The sequence below is a fragment of the Crotalus tigris genome, unplaced genomic scaffold, assembly GCF_016545835.1.
Source record: "Crotalus tigris isolate CLP2741 ecotype Arizona unplaced genomic scaffold, ASM1654583v1 scf7180000018354.2857554, whole genome shotgun sequence".
Classification (NCBI taxonomy): Eukaryota; Metazoa; Chordata; class Lepidosauria; order Squamata; family Viperidae; genus Crotalus; species Crotalus tigris.
In genome coordinates this window covers 117,558-142,260 of record NW_024096961.1, presented here as the reverse complement: position 1 = coordinate 142,260, position 24,703 = coordinate 117,558, and the positions used below count along the sequence as shown (strand labels likewise).

At 38.5% G+C, this 24,703-nt stretch overlaps 1 long non-coding RNA gene across 1 annotated transcript; it reads right to left on the bottom strand.

The window, feature by feature from the left end:
- Window positions 1-1,291: 1,291 nt before the first annotated feature.
- Window positions 1,292-22,806, bottom strand: LOC120311345. The gene is made up of 3 exons (XR_005557593.1): window positions 22,634-22,806; window positions 2,819-2,941; window positions 1,292-1,351 (listed from the first exon to the last, which is right to left on the bottom strand). It is a non-coding gene; the product is annotated as an uncharacterized LOC120311345 (long non-coding RNA).
- Window positions 22,807-24,703: the final 1,897 nt, after the last annotated feature.

The following is a 24,703-nucleotide window of genomic DNA, read 5'->3' as shown; positions in this document are numbered from 1 at the left end:
TTCGAGCAGGAGAACCTATACCATCTCAGACAAGTGACTGTCTAGCCTCTTCTTAAAAAACCTCCAGTGATGGAGCACCCACAATTTGTGAAGGCAAGCTGTTCCACTGGTTAATTGTCCTCACCGTTAGGAACTTTCTCCTTAATTCCAGGTTGCTTCTCTCTTTGATCAGTTTCCAACCATCATTTCTTGTCCTAGCCTCTGGTGCTTTGGAGAATAATTTGACCCCTTCTTCTTTGTGGTAGCCTCTCAAATACTGCAACACTGCTATCATGTCATCCCTATTTCGTCTTTGCTTTAGACTAAGTCCTGCAGCTGTTCTTTGTATGTTTTAGTCTCCAGGCCTTTGATCATCTTAGCTGCTCTTCTCTGAACTTTTTCCAAAGTCTCAGCATCATTTTGTAGTATGATGACCAAAACTGGTTGCAATATTCCAAGTGTGGTCTCACTAGGGTTTTATAAAGCTGTACTAATACTTTGCGTGATCTTGAGTCTATGCCTTTTTGGATAGGGAATCCTCATTTATCTGGCTTTCTCACATATATTGATGTTGAAGCTACTGAGCAAGTAGTGTTGTGCAAGAACAGAAAATAACTTTTGTTTCTTCTAATGGACTCTTTTCTGTTCTTTCCCATTGTTTTCTCTTTGGGCTGTCTATTTTTTTTTCTCTACCTAATGCAAAAATCCCCAGCTCTAACTTGTAGTTCCGCAATCTCACTGTATGTACCTTGCATATGATTATATCTACAGCATGACTATCACAAAAATCCAGAGATTGTTAGATGGAAGCAAAGAGCTGGTAGGAGTTCACAGGTGGAGAAGATACAAAATAATTTGGCCGGATCACATCTAATGACATTTTTTAACCTCTCCTCTCCACTCCACCCCCCCAATAAGTTATTTGCATCCAATCCATGTTAGATCTCATGGGGATCTTGGTTAGTTGCATAAAACAGTCTATTCTGGATGACTTTTGCAATATAGGTATTCTAGCTTGGAGAGGATCATGTTGTACATCCTACTTGCCAGGTAGCTGTTAAAGACAGGAAGTGTGCCAGAAAATAAGAGTTGTCAGTCCAACATACTTCATTAAAACATGTTGTTAGTTGTGAAGTCGTGTCTGACCCATTGCAACCCCATGGACAATGTTCCTCCAGGCCTTCCTGTCCTCTACCATCTTCTGGAGTCCATTTAAGTTCACAACTACTGCTTCAGTGATTCCATCCAGCCATCTCATTCTCTGTCGTCTCCTTCTTCTATTGCCCTCAATCTTTCCCAGCATTAGGCTCTTCTCCAGTGAGTCCTTCCTTCTCATTTGGTGGCCAAAGTACTTGAGTTTCAACTTCAGGATCTATTAAAATATAAGGAGAATCAAAGCTAGACTTTTCAAAATTAAGCAGTCCCAATTTTCTACCAAGATGAAAATCAATCCATTGCACTTTCCCTCATTTTAAATAGCATTTAAATACCTTGGGTTCATTCTCTTCTTTTTTATGAAGGAATATGTAAATGCTGATTCTGATTTTTTTTTTTTTAAAAAAAAATGAATTTCTCAAGCATTTTCTACCTTTAGTTTAAACTATTACACAGTTAGTTCCCCTGACCTCCAGCAGGGAAATCTTATCTTCTCATGAAGTAGAACAAAAAAATACAGTCCTGATAATGGGCTACCTCACTTCATGTGGTGGGGTAGGTTGCAGTTTTTGAATGTTCTGTTCTCAATGAAAAAAGAACGTAAAATATCTCTGCAAATCAAAACTAAGGAAAGAACACTGAAACCTATTCTAACATGCTGTAATAAATTTACTGATGCAGGGAAAATAGTAAAAAAAAATTATATCCTTCCTTATTTCTATAGTGGGGATGGAATTACTGTCTGCTATTTCACCGTTCATCCTTCTAAGAGGATAGAATGAAAAATAATGCCTCCAATGTTATATGTCACCAAGAGGTAGCATTATTAATACCCTTAAAACGGACATGTTCTTTAGCATCTGCACTTTCACTTCAGTTGAGGGGAGGTTGCTGTAAGAAAAGGTTCGGTTGCTACTGTTCATGAAATGGAAGTCTGCAATAAGTACTCATCAATGCACTGCCAAGATTAGATTTTTGACTGCTGAAGGAATCCCTCCTGTTGAAATTCACTGCTGAAAGCAGTCAATGTCTGTGTTTTCATTAGTACTATGTATTATTGACTCAAACTATGTAAAGATGGTGAAATAAGAAGAGTTGATTTGTGTGATCAGTAATAAAGTACATGACTCGTGACAAAAACTGACAAGCTCCACATAAACCAATTGATGAATTGATGAAGGGCAATTGGTGAATCAGTCAAAAGGAAATTCCTGTCAAACTTGTTATTTCTTAGGAATGTGTGGATCACATTATTTACATTCTTTAATACTGGAAGAACATGTTCAAGATAGATTCTTCACATATTGATAGCAAAGACGAAACCTTCCAGAAATGCAATTTTCCAGCAAACTTATTCACAGCTTTATAGCTGTGGGGTAATCATTATGTTGCAGAAATGAAATGTCAGTCCATCAAATATCATGGCAAAATTCAGCTGCAGGAGGGGGGAATCAAAAACCGAGGGTTCAGCAGGAAATTCATGGCTACAGTTTTTTAGAATGAAAATGCTGCTATTCATGTGGATTTCCTTTAGCCTGGAACTACTATCAGCTCAGATGAGTTGTAACACTCAAACCCTTGAAGCAATTAATAGGTGGAATTTGGAAGGAGAACATTTCCCTGGAATATGACAATACATATTTTATGGAGAAGATAAAAAGGAATTTGCAAAGTTGAATCTCACCATTCTATTCCATTCTCAATCCAATCCACACTTGCAAAATGCAGCTCCAACTTTTCCCAAAAATTAAAATAATACTTCTGTGGGCATCTGACTCAAATAAAAAGGTGGAAAGACTGTCAGGATCTGGTTGAAGAGAAAGTGTGGACTTCTTTTATTATTAATAATAATAAATTATCAATAACCAGCAGATAAAAAAACAAAAAAGAATAAAATACAATGAATGCATATGTCAGTACAATACTAAAAGAGAATAAAAGTGTTAAAAAGAGACATAAAACTAATGAACACAGAGAATCAGTAACAAGATATCAAGATATCATCAAGACAAAATCAGTATTTTCCTCCGAACTTAGATAGTAGCTGATAAAAACTTAACCCGTTTATTTGCCACTGTGATCCTGTGATCCTGCAGCTATATAGCCTATAGTAGGGTGACTATACCATCTACATAAAGCAGCACAACAAATGTCTGTCTTCAAGGGGCATCCGTGTGTGAAATTCTATTTTAGTTAGTGTTGCTATCATAGAATTCAAATAAATACTCAATAGAAGGTCAAAATACAACCAAGTTTCACTTGTCTGCTTATAGGGATATCTGCAGTAAGTTCCTGCATTCTCCTATTTAATTTGAGTGACAGGGTTTTTTTTTATCCTGATTAGACAGAGAAGCTGTCAATCTATCAAGATATATAGTAGCTTCCACAAGAGCCTGTCATATAGGAAGGGATCAAAGACCAAGTTTTGGTTGAAGAGGGATATTGCTAGCATGGGTATTTGTCAACTAGGAACTCCAGAATGGCACATTGATACATACTGGATCTACCCAACCTGAAGCCTACTTGCTCATCCAATAGACTCCTCTCCTTTTTCATCCATTTGAGGAATCTATTTTACAGGAAGCAAACATAGATTTCAGTAGGAATGCTTAGAAGGATGACTGGATAATAGTCCAAAGGATTAGAATAGTTTCCTTTCTGGAAATAAGAACAATAATAGAATGGCTGCAGTCACTTGCCATAGAGAATATATTATTAATATGGGGGGAAAGGAGGCTGAGATAGGTGTTTGTCTTTTCAAACTGGGCTTGAGTCACTGCTAGGTGCTTTCCCATATTTTAGCAATTTCTGAATGGGAGACCAAAGGGACAATGGCATGGTGACTAACTGGCCCTTGGATACTACAACCATCATAAATACATGTCAGTTGCCAAGTGCCCAAATTTTGATCACAAGATTGTGGAGAATGCTGTGTTAGTTGTAAGTTCAAGTACCAGTCATAAGTCACTTTTTTTTCAGCACCACTGTAACTTCCAATGGTAATTAAATGAATGGTTGTAAGTCAAGGACCACCTGTATTTTTCATTCAATCTCATACATAGTCAACGGGAGATAAGCCAGTCTTTTGCAGCATCACTTCCAGTTGGTCATTGTACATTGTACATCATCGTAAAATTGTAAACATTAATATTCTTATTTTCCACATTTTTCCTTATCTCTTTCTCCTTTTGCATTATGCTGATTACTCTGTAATTCTGTATTTTGTACTCTGTTCTGCAGTTCATCCAGAGGCAGAGTATTTTAAATGTTCAGTAATAAATTACAAAACAAACACAATTCATCACACTTTTCTCCTAGGTCTTGTACTTCATTACTCCAAACCAGATAAACACAATCCATTTTTTTCAGTATTTGAAATATTCTTAAGAACCAAATCTATGAAATGATCCATTTTCTGTCATGTTATAGTAATACCCTCAAATGAATTAGATCCTAACAGAACAGGTTCTTATTGTAATTCCCACTCCCAAACCTTCTGTTCATCTTCCTGCTTCTGTTTATGTTTTTCCCTATATCCCAGTAGCTACCCATGTCTCTTGGACTTTGTATTTCTCTGTGTGTTTTGGGCTGGCAGAGTGGCTTTGTCATTGAGGTTTAAAATTAGAAAGTGATGACCTGAGAGACAGTGAAAGAGAGAGAGAGATCTCAAATACAGATTAGTAAGGGAAAAAAATGCCCTAAAATCCAAGATTTAACTCCTTGCAGAGATTTTCATAGTAGACAGCCCTCTGGTGGGAGGTATCAGTGCCTTGTTTTGCACCCTGGTCCTGTAAGCAGGAAATACACAAATTGATGAACAGTGAGAATGAGAGGTTGAAAACATGTAGGTTTAAAGCACATTTGCTATGAACATTTTGTGTGTTCTTTACTTTAAAGTCCAATCTAAGGTTTCTTTATTATCTCCGGGAAAAGTTTTTTTTTTACTATGCTTTTAACTATATTTTCTAGCTAGATAAATGGTTTATATTCAATCAAGGTGGTCCTTTGAGCCATAGACTTCTTTTCTTGGTAGCAGAAACCTGATTTTAAAAGTAATGTGTGATTGTGTCAGGCGGACCAATACTACAAATTACATTTAAAAAGAAAATAAGAACATTTTTTAAAGCCTTAGGACTTTTCCCCTTAAACCCATTCAATCTTTTTTGGCCTTGAAACATGATCAGGGTCTATTGAATTCCATTTTTAAGCTAAGCATTTCCTCTGCATTTTGTCAAGTGAAATCCTGAATGTCACTTAGCTCATATGGTAAGAAAAATTGGTTTTACTTTATCTTCCATTGGATACCTGCATAATATGCTGCCCATCAAAAACTGATATTTTGAGGAGAAGAGATGAAAGAATAATAATAATGAAAAAGTAAAGGTTTCTCCTGTCCAATCATGTCTAAGTCTAGGAGATGGTTGTCGTCTCTGTTTCCTAGCTGACGGAGTCAATGCTGTCTGAAGATGTTTCCAATAAGCCGTCTAAAATTAATTAACCTTTTTTCTTCTGGGCTCTCATGATGCTCTAATAATATAGAAATTAATACATGGGAAGAAGTATCAGATTCTACGGCAGGGGTGTCAAACTGCTGACCCACGGGCTGGTTTCATCATACCGGAGCCACACCCACCCCATTGCTGGCAATGTCGAAATAGCTCCGATACGTTGTGCGATGTCACATGACGTCGCGAGTTTGACATGTCTGTTCTACAGGAAGAACAATAAGCATCTTAGAGACTAGACTAGAGCTGTGCTACCACTCGTACCTAATTACAGCAAAAACATATCCCAGCAACAGCCTTTTTCTGCCGTGACCTTACTATATTGCCTTTTTCTCATCTGCAGATCATGAGAGAGATGATGACTGGAAACAGAAGCAATAGATGAGGTCAGGAATAAGCAATGGGACAAGAGTTTTGATTCTGGTCTAGTTTTCTGCTACTTATGTGCTGCCTACTTTCTGGAATAAGGTTCCACCAGGCATCTGTATGGCTCCCACACTACTGGAATCCCATGAAGACTTAAAAGTCTGACTGTTCTCCTAGGCTTTGGAGTGCCCTGTCAGATATGCTGCTATATGTGGGATTGATTGGTTTGATTTTATTGTGGACTGTCCAAAGCTAGTTTGGAGTTGATTGGTGTCTAAATAAATAATTAAATTAACTCAAGGATGAGTAGAGAGGGAGGTTTTATTTGTTTATTATTTGTTTACATCCCACCTTTTATTATTTTTACAAATAACCCATGGTGGTGAAGATATCCAATATACTTTTCTTCTCCTGTTTTCCCCAGAACAATCCTATGAGGTGAGTTGGGCTGAGAGAGAGTGACTGGCCCAAGGTCACTCAGCTGGCTTTCATGACTAAGATAGGACTTGTTCCTTTAAGTAAGAAAAATCCCAAGTATTAATTGAATTGAAGCTACTGAAAATGTCATATCTTCAAGAATAATCTGCTGAGTTGCTCCTAAATCAGAGGTGGGGAACGATGGCCCCTTTATGATGTGTGGACTTCAACTCCCAGAATTCCTGAGCCAATTGAAGTCCACAAGTTGTAAAAGGACCATTGTTCCCCATCTCTGTTCTAAATAGTGCCTGAGATAATTAAATTTTAGAAATCATCCAGTTTTGCTATTTCCAGTTCTGGAAAGGAACATGGAATATGAGTTCCTCAATAGGGACTCCCAAACATCACAGGATATGTGTAAGGTGTTCAAGCCTTTGGGGAGAGGGGGAGCCAACCACATATAACTCAGCTCAATACCTCAGTAGTCTCAGTGAGTACCTATGGGATGAGAGAAGTGAAAGGAATCATATTTATGGCTGAAGCTGGTCCAGGGAAAAGTGCTGTCTTGGCCGCTGAATGCTTCTGGCATTTAACCACAAGGGAGTCATTACTCCTTTTCATGTTTGTAAACCTCATGCTAATCTCACCCAAGAATTAACCACTAGAAAATCACAAGGAAAACAGGGTAGAAAAGGAATGAGGAGTCCTGCTAGGGAGTAAATTAGATGTTTCCTGTTGTTGGTCCTGACAAATACATTCACAGCTGAAGCCACTCATTTCCTACATTGGTGGAGTTTTTAGCTAAAACTTTCTCAAGTGAAAATCTCTTGTCCTGACTCCAATGAAACAAACTACTCCTTTCAATTAACAAAGGCTGTCTGTCAGTGGGAAAAGGCTTCTCCCTCCCAAGTGTCATCTTCTTCCCTTTAGTCATGGCACAATAATGAAGTAGGCTGTCAGTAGCCAACCTATCTTTGATATCCAACTGTGACATGCATCTATAGGGCTACTTCTTCTCTAAGAATGTTAATGCAGAAATTAGTCTCTTGTTATTGAGGAAATGTTTAACTATGTCAGTCCTTTTCAAGCAAGGGTGTTGGGACAGGGAAACAGGTGTCCCTTTGCAATGGGATGGGTAGAATCACTTGGGTTCCTTATCTGTGGACTATTCCAGAATTGCCCCTGGATTACATCTCTTCAGAATTTTGATGGCATTCTGCAATACTAGATATTTCACTTTGTTCAAAATCTCATTGCACATCATAATGACATCATAAAGAAAAATGCTTCTATGCCCTATTTTATCACACAGTGGCTGTTACTGCACAAGATACATGCCATTTTAAAACCTAGCAGGTGCATTCACATAATATCTTATGTTTGGTTAGTTTTAACTATAGTTAAGATATGGAAGAGGTTGTGAAGGGAGGGAGGGAGAGAGAGATTTGACTTCATTTACGAACCCAACTTTTGGTTATATTTACCATATAAAGTCAAAAAATGAGTTAACTTACAACCTATAATTAAATATGTTTTGCAAACTCAACCATTTGCTTATTTATTTCAGTGTTTTTTTGCTACTTAAATTCTCATGACTCACTGTGGTGTACAGAGTAATACCATGTCTCCCCGAAAGTAAGGCCTACCCTGAAAATAAGCCCTAGTTTTGGGTCGAGGCACACACCTAAAAATCAAGCTAGGGCAGGGGGTAGGGGTGTGAAGCTGCCCCACGTGCTCCGCACCCACTTACCTTGCAGCCAGGCCTCTCCTCACTAGCCCACTTCTGCGGCATCTTCTGCAGCCAGGCCTACATTTCTCAGTCACAGGCCTTGCCGGAAGACCTCTGCAGCTGAGAACTGAGCTATGAATTCAGTCCTTATGGATTAAATCCATAGCTCGGTTCTGTAAACCTCTGCAGCTGAGAACTGAGCTATAGATTGAAGGCTGCATAGGCCTTCTGGAAAGGCCTGACTGTGAAATGCAGTCCGGAACGCAGTTGCAGAATGAAGCTGTTCCTTCATTCAGAAGAAGTGGACTGGTTGGGCAAGGCTGTTGGTGCCAGAGGTGACATATAAAACATCCCCCCAAAATAAGACCTGGTGCCTCTTTCTCAGTTCATGAAAAAGTATTCCATCCCTGCTTACAGCATTAGTAGAAAAAACTGGTACACAATTGGCATGTTCCCAATTTTCCCTTTTAATAACTTGAATTCTGAAACTTCTGAAGCTACTCCACTAGATTTTTACAAATATATCGAGATTTTAACATGTATTCATTATTAGGTTTGTATGAATATCATAGGGATACTACTGGTACTTATAATAGTTTGCTGGTGCACACATTAGATTTTTATATCAGTTTAAGAATAAAGGGTTTATCAATATTCAAACCACTGAACTGAAATGGAATATTCAGCATATTTCTTTATGAAATTTAGAGGCCATACAACTCCCAAAGGATTCTGGATGGCTTACACTAAAAATAGAAGACATTATAAGGAAATCTCATGCATCTCAATCTTAAATTGCAAAAACATGAGTGTATAATAAAATGGATAATGTTCCTTTTTTGTAAAAGTATATTTTTATTTTATTGCTGCAATATCTATTGGGCATTTGAGATTCAGCTTTTACTTTCACAATAAGTGGTATACTCTTAATTACTTCAGTAGATGAGACAAAAATAAAGACACTGCAAGAAACTTAAGTAAGACCAATATTTCTTTGGTCAAACCCAACTCTTCATAACTGCATAGAGTCATTCATGCATTTTATTGGTAGTGATGTGAAAGAGTTTGTCATGGCTGCCTTCTGAGATGTATTCTCAGTTTAGATTATCTCTTTATATTCCCTGGTGATCACCATTCAAGGGCCAAATGAGACCTATCTTGCTTAGCTTTTGGAGATCAGCAAAAGCCAATTTAATGTGACTGTCTGAGAAAGAGTGGTATTGGTTTTCATTCAAGATAATTCATTAGAAGAAATCACTCTGAAAATTTGTCTAGGCTTATTTATTTATTTATTTGACTTTTATTTATTTATTTGACTTATATGGCTACCCATCTTATGTAGCTTAACCCTTGCAAGACATCAATACAAATAAAAATACTGAAATGTCATAAAACCCTAACAATAACCCCTGGTGCCCCAAAGAGAAAACTTCCCTGTACACTTTTTCACTTTATTGGGCTACAATCTCACCCTACCCCCGAGTTTAGGGAAGGGCCAGCTCTTCAAGACCTTCTGGAAGGCTAGCGAGGTAGGGGCCTGATGGATCTCAGGGATAAGTGTTTTCACAGGGCAAGGAAAGAGGAAAGAGACCTATCTGACCTGGAAGAATAGGTAGATGTCCTCAGGAAGAGGTGATCTTGTAAATAGCTTGGCCCCATGCCAATCAGAGCTTTAAAGTAAATCAGCAACTGGCAGACAATGCAGAGCAGTGGTGAAATATGGCAAACCATAGAGTGCCGAGAACTCTATATTGTGCTGCACTCTGGATCCATGGCATTTCTGGATGATCTTCCAGGGCAGCTCCATATAGTATGTGTTGCAGCAATCCATGTAGCAAGTGACCAGGATGTAAGTGACTGTGAGCAAAGCTTCATAAAATAAGAGCAATGCCTCTCATTTTCCCCACAACAACTCAATGAGTTAAGGTGAGCTAAGAGAGGATTGGCCTAGCCCATTTTTGTGCCTAAGGGAGGACTAGTATTCACAGTCCCCCTGTTAACATTCTTATAATACAAATAGTTTTTTTCTCCTTTTTTCTCTTTTTTCTCCTTTAAACCTTTAGTTTTAAAGACTTACTTCATGCATAATTAAAAATGAGGCATTGCTTCAATGGCAAGCAGACTCTTGCTGAAATTCCCTCCTTCAACTGTAAAAGGTCTTTTGGAACTGGCTACTCTTTTGTAAACCCAGCCATGCACTTGTCCCAAAAGTGCTTTTCAAAAGGCAACTGGACTTTCTTTTTTTCTTGAAAACATTTCACTTCTCATTCAAGAAGCTTCTTCAGTTCTGAATGAATGGTGGGTATCCATTCAGCTCTGAATTGAATTGATTCAGCTCTGGTGGATCCCCACCATTCAGTCAGATCTGAAGAAGCTCTTGGATGAGAAGTAAAAAGTTTTCAAAGAAAAAAACCAAGAAACTCCAGTTACCTTTAGAAACCCACATTTGAGACAACCACGACTGGGATGATTGAGAACCTCCATAGGCATTTAGCCATTCACTTGCACCCCAAGCCAAGATAAATGGGGAGGGTTGAGGTAAGACCTGGTGAGGTCCCTATTTTGTAAAAATGTCACCAAGAAAATGTTATGCAAGAGCTCTCAAATGAATCAGATATGGTGCCCAATGGTAGGACCTCCCGATTAGAAAGTACCCAACAAGCTACTGGGGAAGAGCAGGGAGCTCCAGTGAATAATCATGACTTTAATGACATGCCTGAGGCATATCCAGCAGGAATCTTAGCTGCTGATGCAGCCGTTGGTGAAAGAACGGATCTGCTTGTGCCAAGAGACATTGGATAGCAACATGGAATGTCTGTGAAATGTTCCAGGGTAAATTGGATCTCATCAAATATGAGATAACCAGGCTGAAAATTGACTTCCTTGGCATCAGTGAGTTATGTTAGATAGACAATGGCTATTTCTAGTCTGAAAAATTCACTGTTTGTTACTCAGAACATGATACCAGGAAAATGAATGGAGTGGCATTTATTACATGATCATGGATTGAGCAAAGCGATGAACACAGTCCAGAAATAGTGTCAAATAACACTGGGTCACACAGCAATAGCAATAGCACTTAGACTTACATACCACTTCATAGTGCTTTACAGCCCTGTCTAAGCAGTTTACAGAGTCAGCATGTTGCCTCCAACCACCTGGGTCTTCATTTTACTGACCTCGGTAGGATAGAAGGCTGAGTCAACCTTGAGCCGGTGAGACTCGAACTGCCAAACTGCAGGCAGCTAGCATTCAGCAGAAGTAGCCTGCAGTACTCCATTCTAACCATTGCACCACCATGGCACATGAAACAAGTATTGAAAAGCAAGGACATCAGCCTGGTAGCTAACTGTTTATTAGTCTGTACTATCCTATTTCCCATAGCTAACTATGGTTGCAAAAGTCAGACCTGGAAAAAACTAGATAGGAAGAAAATTGATTCTTTTTAAGCTATATTGGAGTTAGAGAAGGCTCCTCTGCATTCCTTAGACAACAAAGGTGACAAACAAGTAAGTATTGGAACATATTAAACCAGTTACATCTCTAAAAAGGCAAAATTAAAAAAAAATCCACCTTACTCTTTTCCACTATGACATGCCATCAGACTTACTGGAAAAGGCAATTATGCCTGGAATGGTCAGCAGTAAAAAGAAATGAGATTGCCCAAAAATATTGTATCTAGTCACCATTGAAGCTGAAACTACACAAAGCAACTGAAACAAGCCATGCAAGACTGGAAAATGTGGACAGAGTTGGTGCATAGAATCACCAAGAATTATACACAATTGGATGGATAACATCATCATCACTCCATGATAAACCAAGACCGGGTTCAGTGGTGGGATTCAGCCAGTTCGCACCACTTTGGCAGAACCAGTAGCTAATTTTTTGTTGCCCAGGCCCAGAATGGACTTCCAGAAGCAGCATCTGCACAGATAACTGGTTGTTCACATATTTGAATCCCACCACTGACTGGGTTCACATATTCATGGCTTGTTTAACTACAGATTACTGAATAAATCTCAAAGATATGAGTCTCTTTTCTAAGGGTATAGATCTGCATGGTTGGCTTTTGGTTATTTATTTACTGTTTCCTTGAAGTAGGAAAAAAAAGCATTAATTGAAGAAATAATGTGAATATGACTGATTATGATCATGCTCTGTTTGTAAATGTATGGCTGAATCTTCACTGAACCATGGAACTATAGAAGCAGAGGTTTGATTCAAAAGAAGGCATCTTCCTATACAAGAAAATCTTATGCATGATATCTCAGAGGTATACGTGACTGCTTCCTTTCAAAAAAATCAAGAGTATGAAAATGGAAAGGAAGAAAATGGGAAAGGGAAGAACAGTATCACAATCAAGGAAACAAAGGATCAGAGACCAAGAGAAAGAGTAATGGATTTTCTTCTTTACAATCATGAGACAAATGGTGAAGTCTCTTCTTGAGTTTTAGTCTGTTGACTAAAAGTCAAGAGTTGCATGGAAAGCCGTATGCGTTTTGTTCACAATTCTGTGCAAGGCACGTAAGTTTATTTGCCAGGCATCCACACATCCCTTATCTTCTTTGTAAACCTCCTGGCCTGAAGACATTATGTACTATCTCTCTGGTTCGATTAAAAAAAAATATCAGATGAAATGTAAACATATACACACACTACCCCAGGCCAAAGATTCACTCAGAGAACACACTGTGACCAGATAAGAAGGGATAACCTGGCATGTATTTATCTCATTAGGAAGCAGGGAAGGGAGCTGCGAAAATGAAATTAGAGACATAATGTTGGTATGGGTGCACTGAGGAGAAAGATTGGAAAGATACAGAGACATATGGGGATCTAAAAAAAATAATTAAAAAATAAATAAATTGATAGATCAAGTCAATGCAGCTATAGTTGATTTTAGGGGATGAACAGAATTACTGGCACAATTTTAATTTACTGAAAACAGTTCCACACAGACACAGCTTCTGGGTTTCAGCCATGGTGGAGCGTTAGTATTTCAAAAAGGCATTGTTAGGCAGTGTGTCTAGCCCAATGTTACTCAAAGAATTTTATGGCTGAATAAGATTTGTAAGTCTTGCTTCCCTCCACTGAGCACTTCATCTCTTACACCACACTGGCTTAATATGAAAAGGCATAAGGAAAAAGAACTTACCGGAAACATGGAGAACTTCGCTATATGGAAGATAAAAGCAAACCTCTTGATCCATATGATTCACAAGTGGACTGTACATTAATGGTTTTAGTATGTTACAAAATGAACCAATAGGCTGTCTATCCAGCTTTTTCTCATTCTACTTTTCTTCCTGATAAACAGAGAGGAAAGTGAAATTTGCCTATTTCTGCCCTCTTCCCCAAGGATGGGAAGCTATCCCCCAAAATTTGCTTCAAAGATTTGGAGCCTCCAAAATATTGACATAGGCAGCCCTGGGGCTAATGGCTAGATCTCCTCTAACTTCCCATATGTGTTCCATTGAACCATTTTTGGTGGAATTCCATTCAGGGGTTATCAAGACAGGACAATAAAATTCTGCATTCAATCCAGAGATGCTATTTTTATATAATTAATAACAGTAACAAACACCATACTAAATGGCTGTGATTTATTAACCTCAGCAGTGAAATATATTAATGAATATAGAAAACATGGGTGACCATATACACATATTTTTTTATAGATGAGTTAGTTGCATTCCAGGCAGTTTGGATTTTAAAGATGCTTAAAAATGCATCCTGCTGTTATTCTGCCCATCTTAATCTTTACCCATGTTTTATTTATCAAATTTATTATGGCCACACACTCTACTAGACTTGTTTAGTGCCCTGGGTCATTGGGATTAAAAGAAAGGCAAAACTTTTCTGACAGCTAAATTGGACAAGTGAAAATACAACCATGCACCCACCGTTTATAGCAATCCTGGCTGAACTAAGATCAGGATTAGAAATATTTAGATAAGGATCCCTATGATTCATACTCCCTAATAAAATATTCCTTCCTCCTAAAATGCTAAGGAAGGATTCTCAATCAGGATAAATAACTTTCTTTGAAATCTGAATACATCAGGGGTGTAAAACATATGAAAAGAGCCACACCTTTCCAGAAATGGTATAGACTTAGTGCTAAAGAGCTGCTGGTTATGCCAATGAAGGACTCCAGATGTGTTCAAGGGATACATTTATTTAATATTTTGTAAGGTTTCACCCTCGACAGCAATACAAACTGAGATTTAAGCAAAAGGAATGTTATCTTGATAGCTGGATAGTTCAAATGCTTCAAATGTATAGGAAACATTTACATTCCTTACAACAAAGGTTGGCAATATAACATCCAACAGACTTCCTAACTTCCTGAAATTAAAAAAAGAAAACGAAAAACCAAAAGTTCATGAAATTTGAGCATTCTCACATGTGAACTTTAATGTTCATGAGATCTCATGCAAGAATGCTCAAAATGAAGAGATCTCAAGAGAAGGTCCTTGATGAAATTCCACAAGACTTTGAGAGGCAGCATATAGGAAATTGCATGATGAAAGTGGAAAAAATTACTGATTCTGGCTTTATAAGGCTTTTTAGGATTGAAAATAAAATGCCAACATTGTTATGTCTTTATACAAATTTATGTTACATTTCCACTTGGAATATTGCTTATATTGTTGCTTGCCACACTTGTAAAAGGGATATAAGCAGCTGAGAAAAGAGCAGAAGAGGGCAACCAGAATGAACAAACACCTTCCCTACAAGAAAAAGCTAAAATATTTGGGACTCTTCATGTTAAAGAACAATCAACTGAGGGAGAATATTATTGAGAAGCATAACATCCTACATGACATTATGAAAGTAGACAGAAATAAGTTTTTCTCCTTCTTGGATATCATTAGGACCAAAGATTATCCAGTGAAGGAGATTGGAAGCATGGTAGCACCTCAGAGGCTTCTAAGGAAAACAAAGTGCTGGATTGAGATGGATCTTGGACAATCCCAGTTGAAAACCTCTGAAAATCTGAGTCAGTGCACTTTGTGCAAAATTACATAAGTTTATGTCATTAGTTCTAGTATAGCTAGAACCCAAACTGTATTTTTTTCAGTCCAGGTTTCAATCAAGACCATGGCAGCCTATTTCAGGTAGATATTTATATACCATATTGGATCCCAACTATCCTCATGGCAGCCCTTCCTGCACATAAACAAACAGTATGGGAATCAAACTGTCTTTAGTGGTATTGATTCTCATATGATGACATTTACACAGGAAAATGTTCAACTCTCTGGAGTTCCAAAATCTGGGAATTCTGGAAGTATGTTGCAAAGTAACCGAATCAACAGTATACCACTGTGCTTTTACCTATCAGTTTTTGTTCATCTCTGATTACCCTCCATGAAGATTAAGAGACGACAAACCGTAGAGATAATTATTAACAAGTCTTTATTTTTAGGTTACTTTGAGGCTCTATCATGCACTTCCCATAGGAACTCATGTTAATATGATGCAGGAACCAATTAGAAGAGACAGAGATTATAATTAGGACACTCAAGGAAACACATCCAGCAAACATTCCGTTAGAACAGTTAGGAATAAAAACACAACCCTCCGAGTTGTTTTTTGAACAAAATTGCCCAACTGTTTGTAAACCGAAAACCCTTTCATAATGCAAAGCTTCAGAGGATCCTACCACAAATGAGGCAAGCCCCTTATTTGTTTTGGAGGTACCTTTATGGCTTTGGATGCTATGACCACAATACTGGTACTTTACAACTTTTCAAAAACATTGCATCCTAATCCTTTCCAGAAAACCAACTTCTTGCCTTCACATGCAGATGGAACTGTGGCTGTGCATGTTGCTACTGATCTTTCTTTTCCAATGGGAAAGAACAACTGCCTTTTGCCACCCAGTGAATTCTCGAAAATTGTTTTGTAAACTGTGTCTGTAAGGTCAGCCCAGAGAAAGTACAGACTAGATTTACCATACTGATGTGAACAGTGTGCAATAATTTCCCAATCCAACACAAGATTTTATGCCAAGGAGAAACTCCCTAACAGTGAGGACAATTAATCAGTGGAACAGCTTGCCTTCAGATGTTGTGGGTGCTTCATCACTAGAGACTGGACAGCCACTTTCTGAAATGATATATGCTAGACTAGAAGACCTCCAAAAGTGCCTTCCAGCTTTATTCTGATTCTGATTTTCATAATTAATTTCATCATCCACATATATTTTATTGACCTGCTAAAATGACACTTTGCCTTTAGGGTTACCAGAATCTTAGCCATTAGGGAGCAGGTAAGAAAGTTGTAACTCTCCCGAAGTTCCTGAATACAGTATCAGAAGCAGCTTCCAGAACATGGAATAGTGAGAACTTTAGTTTAGTAACATATGGATACTTAAGTGTTCCCCATTTTTACCACTAAGGGGCAAATTCAGCTGAACTCAGTGAGCCTTACTTCTCAATCAACATATTTATAAAGCTTTACAAGTTTCATGCAGGATTTGTTAAAGATAAGAAATCCCCACTTTTGGTAAACCCAAAGAGTTGCCATATGGGATCTAGAAATCCACAAGGTTAGGTTGTGGAGCAATGCATAATTGTGGGTGATAGGGAAGGGAAGGTTGCCAGCCTGCTCATTAACTGGACTTTTCATCTTAGTGCTCATGTGAATATGAACAAAATTAGGGAAATTAACGATTCCTTCAGAATAGAAAAATAAATCCATATAGGAAATATTCTTAATTTGAAAACTGTATGGGGGGGGGGAACCAAACTGTACAGGGGGGGGAAACCTTCCTTTTGCTTTTTGTAAAGAAGTGCTAACTCACATGATCAAATCATTATACTATTTATTCAAGCAAATTGATTCTTGCAGAGTCTAGCACATATTGGAATTATTTATATATTACGCAGAATTGCAGCTAAATGCAGGCTCTGTTTTCCCAACAATTGCTCTATGGTGCAATGTTCAGAATGGTCCTGTTGCAAATGATAAATATTGTGAACTAGTCATAAAATATAAAATGATAAAATGGGTTTATAAGGGCCCCAGTCTACCGATTGCTGAAAATGAAATTCACTCTTCTGATTTAACAGGTTTACCATTTTGGTGAACTGTTGGGAAAAACAGTGAGCTGATTGTACTAGAATTAATGGAAAGTTCAGAAGACAGTTTTCCAAGTTCTCTTTTTTAGGATGATATCTACCATTATATCTCACACAGCATTTGTTGACATAAAGCAGATTGTGAGGGACTCTCAATGTTTTGCTACTACTCTCTATCCATTTTAGGAGGCTCTTTTGGATTAATAGATGCCAGACAGATAGTTAGGACCGTTTTGATGAACAATTGAGCCACAACTTCCTAAACATGGTTTAGAGAACACATGTGGCAAATTTATAAAACCATTATCCATTTCCCTGTAAATAAACTTAAAGAGCAGGAAAGGGAACAATCACATTGGCTATAAGAAAGAGAAATCAGTAGCGTGCCACTATCTGGTAATTTCAAGTTTTTAAAAACTTTCAGAGTGAGTTTGGATAGATCTTTACATCGTAGTCTTCTTTCAGCAAGGTAGGTATGTTAAGAATTTCAACTCTCATGGCAATATTACCAGGAGAAATACAGTAAAAATCTTTGAACCAGATAAATCAAATGCATTTTGAACAGTTTTGTTTCAGAGAACAGCATGTTGTGTTTCATTATGTAATTATTTATTTATACTGAAGGATTTTTTTGTTGTTTTGTTTTGATTTTTTTTCCTTTACTAAAACATCATACTAGAAAGTTAGAAATAAAAATAAAAATAAACCAGCATAACAAAACAAACACAACTTAAATTTGAACCGATTCTTTTTTTCTTTCCTACCATTGCTACAGATAGTGTAGCAGAACATTAAACACCTGAGTAGCTTTCATATGTTCCTGGCTTCTACGAAAACAGTGAGTATCAAGATATAGTCCCATCTCTCCATTTGGGCCTTTATTCCTTCCAACAAATTATGCCAAAACCTCTGTCAGACTGCCAGTTCTATCTGCCAACCTCCAAAAGCAGAGCACACCCGGAAAGGCAATTCTCAGAACTGGATTAGGGCAATATTTGTTTGGGATACTGTAAAGTATTTCTTTCCAATGATTCCAGAAGCTCACTAAGCATATCCTTCACAAGAAATGTTTTCAAATGCTTTCAGATTATCCGTTGCTCCCTCTTTCTCGGGCTCAAGCAACCCAATCCTGCAAAACGTCTTACTTATGCTCCTATAGATAGTCCCTTCTGTAAAGGCAGAAAAATGTTAAGTATTAGTTAAGTATTAGTGTTAATAATTAACATTAACAGAATGTTAGTATTTACAATAAAAGCAAATTGATCATTTAATGAGCAGAAATAAATATGTTAGTACTGTAGATTTATTTGATTCTAAAAGCTAATCACATTTCTCCTACAAAAGAGTATGCTTAGTTACTACATAATTGTCTAATACTATTCCAGAGAGTCTGCTTACATATCTCTCACCTATCATTTTTAGATACTTGTCAATCATAGCAATAGCAATAGAACCTAGACTTATATACTGCTCTATAGTGCCTTACGACAGTCTCTGAGTGGTTTACAATATATTGCTCCCAAGAAACTGGGTCCTCATTTTACTGACTCTGGAAGAGTGGAAGATTGAGTCCACCTCCAACCGGTCAGGATTGAACTCCAGGCTTTGGGCAGAATTAGCCTGTAATATTGCATTCTAACCACTGAACCACGGGGTTCAAATTGTTCCTTTTAAATCAAATTAAATATGATAAGTTATTAACATAACCAAAATACATTTCTTCTAGTGCAAGGGTGTCCAATCTTGGTAACTTTAAGACTTGTGAACTTCAACTCCCAGAATTCTGGGAGATGAAGTCCACAAGTTTTAATGTTGCCAAGGTTGGACACCACTATTCTAGTGGGATTTGGGTGTGATAGATTTTAGCTGGATCCAAGGAAGAGAAAATTAATTGATTAAGCAGTTGTGTATTTCACTGTTTATTGGAACACACATTTTGTCCCCCCTTTATGGATTACTGCCTTGTCGTGGTGAAGGGGCTTGCGTAACTCAATGAAGCTATAAGCTATGCTGTGCAGGGCCACCCAAGACGGACAGGTTATAGCAGAGAGTTCTGACAAAATGTGATCCACTGGAGAAGGAAATGGCAAACCACTCCAGTATCTTTGCCATGAAAACCTCATGGACAGTACTAAAAGGCAAAAAGATATGATGCTGGAAGATGGGCCCCTCAGGTCGGAAGGTGTCCAATATGCTACTGGGGAAGAGCAGAAGGCTAGTACTAGTAGCTCCAGAAAGAATGAAGTGACTGGGCCAAAGCTGAAAGGACGCTCAGCTGTGGATATATCTGGTGGTGAAAGGAAAGTCCGATGCTGTAAAGATTTTTTCTCTATAGGAACCTGGAATGTAAGATCCATGAATCAAGGCAAGCTAGACGTAGTCAAAAAAGAGATGACAAGACTGAACATCGACATCTTAGGAATCAGCGAACTAAAATGGACAGGAATGGGTGAATTTAACTCAGATGACCATCAGGTATACTACTGTGGGCAAGAATCCCTCAGAAGAAATGGAGTAGCCTTCATAGTCAATAAAAGAATAGGAAAAGCAATACTGGGATACAATCCCCAAAATGACAGAATGATCTCAATTCGAATCCAAGGCAAACCATTCAATATCACAATAGTCCAAATCTATGCCCCTACCACTGGTGCTGAAGAGGATGAAATTGACCGGTTCTATGAAGCCCTACAGCACCTTATAGAATTAACACCCAAAAATGATGTCCTTATCATCATGGGGGATTAGAATGCTAAGGTAGGAAGCCAAAAGATAACCGGAATAACAGACAAGTTTGGCCTTGGAGTACAAAATGAAGCAGGGCACAGGCTAATAGAATTTTGTCAAGAGAATACGATGGTCATAACAAACACTCTTTTTCAACAACCCAAGAGACGGCTCTACACATGGACATCACCTGATGGTCAACATAGAAATCAGATTGACTATGTGCTCTGCAGCCAAAGATGGAGAAGCTGTATACAATCAGTAAAAACAAGACCAGGAGCTGACTGTGGCTCAGATCATGAGCTTCTCGTTGCAAAATTTAGGCTTAAATTGAAAAAAGTAGGGAAAAGCACTAGGCCACTCAGGTATGAACTAAATCATATTCCTGATGAATATACAGTAGAGGTGACAAATAGATTTAAGGAACTGGATCTGATAGACAGAGTGCCTGAAGAACTATGGATGGAAGTTCGCAACATTGTACAAGAGGTAGCAACTAAAACCATCCCAAAGAAAAAGAAATGCAAGAAAGCAAAATGGCTGTCTGAGGAAGCTTTGCAAATAGCTGAGGAAAGAAGGGAAGCGAAAGGCAAAGGAGAAAGAGAAAGATACACCCAATTGAATGCAGAATTCCAGAGAGTAGCTAGAAGAGATAAGAATGCCTTCTTAAATGAACAGTGCAAAGAAATAGAAGAAAACAACAGAATAGGGAGGACCAGAGATCTCTTCAAGAAAATTGGAGATATGAAGGGAACGTTTCATGCAAAGATGGGCATGATAAAAGACCAAAATGGTAGAGATCTAACAGAGGCAGAAGAGATTAAGAAGAGATGGCAAAACTACACAGAAGAACTATACAAGAATGAGCTTAACATCCCAGATAACCACAATGAGACAGTCACTGACCTCGAACCAGACATCCTAGAATGTGAAGTGAAATGGGCCTTAGAAAATCTGAGCAACAACAAAGCTAGTGGAGGTGACAGTATTCCAGCTGAGCTATTCAAAATCTTAAAAGACGATGCAGTAAAAGTGCTACACTCAATTTGCCAGCAAATTTGGAAAACTCAACAGTGGCCACAGGATTGGAAAAGGTCAGTTTACATTCCAATTCCAAAGAAAGGCAATGCCAAAGAATGTTCAAACTATCGCACCATTGCACTCATTTCACATGCTAGTAAAATTATGCTTAAAAGCCTACAAGCTAGACTCCAGCAGTATGTGGATCGAGAACTACCAGAAGTGCAGGCAGGATTTCGAAGAGGCAGAGGAACTAGAGATCAAATTGCCAACATACGCTGGATCATGGAGAAAGCTAGGGAGTTCCAGAAAAATATCTACTTCTGCTTCATTGACTATGCAAAAGCCTTTGATTGTGTGGATCACAACAAATTATGGCAAGTTCTTAAAGAGATGGGAGTACCAGACCATCTCATTTGTCTCTTGAGAAACCTATATGCGGGTCAAGAAGCAACAGTGAGAACTGGACACGGAACCACTGATTGGTTCAAAATTGGAAAAGGAGTCCGGCAAGGCTGTATACTGTTGCCCTGCCTATTTAACTTATATGCAGAGCACATCATGAGAAAGGCAGGGCTAGATGAAACAAAAGTTGGAATTAAGATTGCCGGGAGAAATATCAACAACCTAAGATATGCAGATGATACCACTCTAATGGCAGAAAGTGAAGAGGAACTAAAGAGCCTCTTGATGCGGGTGAAGAAGGAGAGTGCAAAAGTTGGCTTGAAACTCAACATTAAGAAAACCAAAATCATGGCATCCGGCCCTCTCAATTCCTGGCAAATAGATGGGGAAGAAATGGAGGTAGTGACAGATTTTATTTTTCTGGGCTCCAAGATCACCTCAGATGGGGACTGCAGCCAAGAAATTAAAAGACACTTGCTCCTGGGGAGGAAAGCTATGGCAAATCTAGACAGAATACTAAAAAGCAGAGACATCACCCTGCCAACAAAAGTACGTATAGTCCAGGCCATGGTTTTCCCAGTTGCAATGTATGGCTGTGAAAGTTGGACCATAAGAAAGGCTGAGTGCAAAAGAATTGAGGCCTTTGAACTATGGTGCTGGAGAAGACTCCTGCGAGTCCCTTGGACTGCAAGGCGTTCAAACCGGTCAGTCCTAGAAGAGATCAACCCCAACTGCTCTTTAGAAGGCCAGATCCTGAAGATGAAACTCAAATACTTTGGCCACCTAATGAGAAGGAAGGACTCACTGGAAAAGGGCCTAATACTGGGAAAGATTGAGGGCAACAGAAGAAGGGGATGACAGAGAATGAGATGGCTGGATGGAGTCACTGAAGCAGTAGTTGTGAACTTAAATGGACTCCAGAAGATGGTAGAGGACAGGAAGACCTGGAGGAACATCGTCCATGGGGTCGCGATGGGTCGGACACGACTTCGCAATTAACAACAACAACAACATTTTGTCCCTTTTTAAAAATGTGCACAATTGCCTGCACAACCAGTTCCTAATAATACACACATATATACACACAAATATCTATATACATATCCATTATAAAGCATAATAGAAAGACAAAGTTCAATAGTAAGAGAACAGAAACAAAAAAGATAGTTCATACTTCTAAAACTTTACTGTTAAGGTGTTTAACCATGAAATCCAGATCAGATTATTTAGACTCCTACCTTTTATTATTTAGATTGGCCATGTGCCAAACTTTTCATTTTACTTTTATTGTTTACTTTGATTCATTGGAGCCATCTGACCTTGTTTGCAAGTTTTCATTTCCATTCAGTTAAGGTGGTCCTTCCTGTTAGAAAGATATCTCCTGCCTTAGCTGCCCTGTTTCCATCTTCACATCAAGTGAATGTCAAATAGAATCTCAATCAGGAAATCCCAACCATAAATATAACACTTATTACCACATAGGCAAATGTTTATGTTTTAAAAAAATTGCTGTTACTTTTTCCTTCTTCTGCCAAAATCATCCTTGCTGACTTTGATGTTTAACATATGCATAGTGTTCTGCCATCCAGGCTAATATTGGGTCCCCCCATCACATTTCAAATCTGCACTTCAGCTGTTGCAAAATGTGTAGATAAGCAATTGAGGCAAGCATTGACTAAGTACCTTGTTGCATAATGAAACTAAGCAGGGGCAAAACCTCAGTGGTACAACATTTATTTGGCATCTCCCAGAAGGCTTGAAAGGCCTTCTGCCTCAAACCTATCCCAATTGGTTGATAGTACAGGATAATAAAAACAAAGACAAATAGGCTGAAAAATAATTTTTAGCCCAAAGCTGTAATTATATTAAATACCACTGTATTGTGCAACGTTGAAGTGCAATATTAGGGGCAGCGCAATGATGAATAGAATGTGAAGGATGTGTGTATATAATGTGTATGTTCTTATTTGTGGTTTTTACTTGTGTGTAGTGTGCACTGTGGGCAGCACTTAATTTCATTATGAGTTACACAATGACAATAAAGATATTCTATTCCAGTGGTGGCGAACCTTTGGCACAGGTGCCAGAGGCGGCACGCAGAGTGCTCTCTGTGGGCACGTGCGCCGTCGCCCCAGTCCTAGGCCTTCAGCTGGGTTTTATAAAACCTTTTCGCTTTGGGCCTCTGCCACCGTGTGCAAAAAAAAAAAAAAAAAAGGTTCAATCAATCAGTCAGTTTCAACTTCTTGCAGGGAAAAAAAGTTGGAAAAAATCTTGCAAAGCTGGAATTGATTGAACTTTTTAGTCCCACCTAGTCTGCCGTTACCACCACAGCCATGCCCACACAACTGGCCACACTCAGCCAATTGGCCACACCCAGCCAATGGCCACACCCACCCAGCACCCAACGATGCATAAGTGGGTTTGGGTTGCAGTTTGGGCACTCAGTCTCTGAAAGGTTCACCATCACTATTCTATTCTATTCTATTCTATTCTATTCTATTCTATTCTATTCTATTCTATTCTATTCCATTCCATTCCATTCCATTCCATTCTATTCTTCCAGAATTCTCAGCCAGTCTGTTTGTATCTGAATGTATCAAGGGCGGGAGGGTGGTGGGGAAGCCAGCCCAGAAAGATGCTTCCAATCAGACTGTCATTGTCAGCTTAGGTGAACCAAAGTTCTGATTCCCTGGCCTCTCTTACAAGGTGTTTTCCATGTCCTCCTACCACCCTTACCATAAACAAACAATAAAACAAATAAACCTTGAAACCTAAACTGGCTTGTTCAAAGTACATTTCCAAACCAAACTGAGGTCAGGTTCAGATCCAATCTCCCTCACAATCTCACCTGTCCTTTGTCAGCCTTTTGTTCTTGGCACACTGTTGCTGTTCCCTGTATCAGATAGCAGTCTTGATTCCCAAGGGAGAATGGATGAAGGATTGAGTTACTTAAGTAAACCAAGATGAAAGATCCAATGGAAGGCCATAACCTTTGGACTCTCAAGAGTATGTTGTGAACACATGGCCTGGCAGTTTCCCCCTTCATGGGATATAGTCAATTACTGCATCACCCCATTCTTACCCTTGTTAAATTTCTGAGCAGATGCACACATTTCCAAATTGGGGTGCAACTGGCCATTATATTTCTTTTCTAAAGAAGCTCAGAGGGACCATTTGGGTCCAGAATTATTTTTTTTAAGCTTAATGTTTTGCTTTACCCTGTTTCTGCTTTCCATTTTTTTTTAAACGTAAAAGAATGTTTTCAAATAAAATATCAGTTAGGACAGGAATCTCTAAGAAGAGAAAAG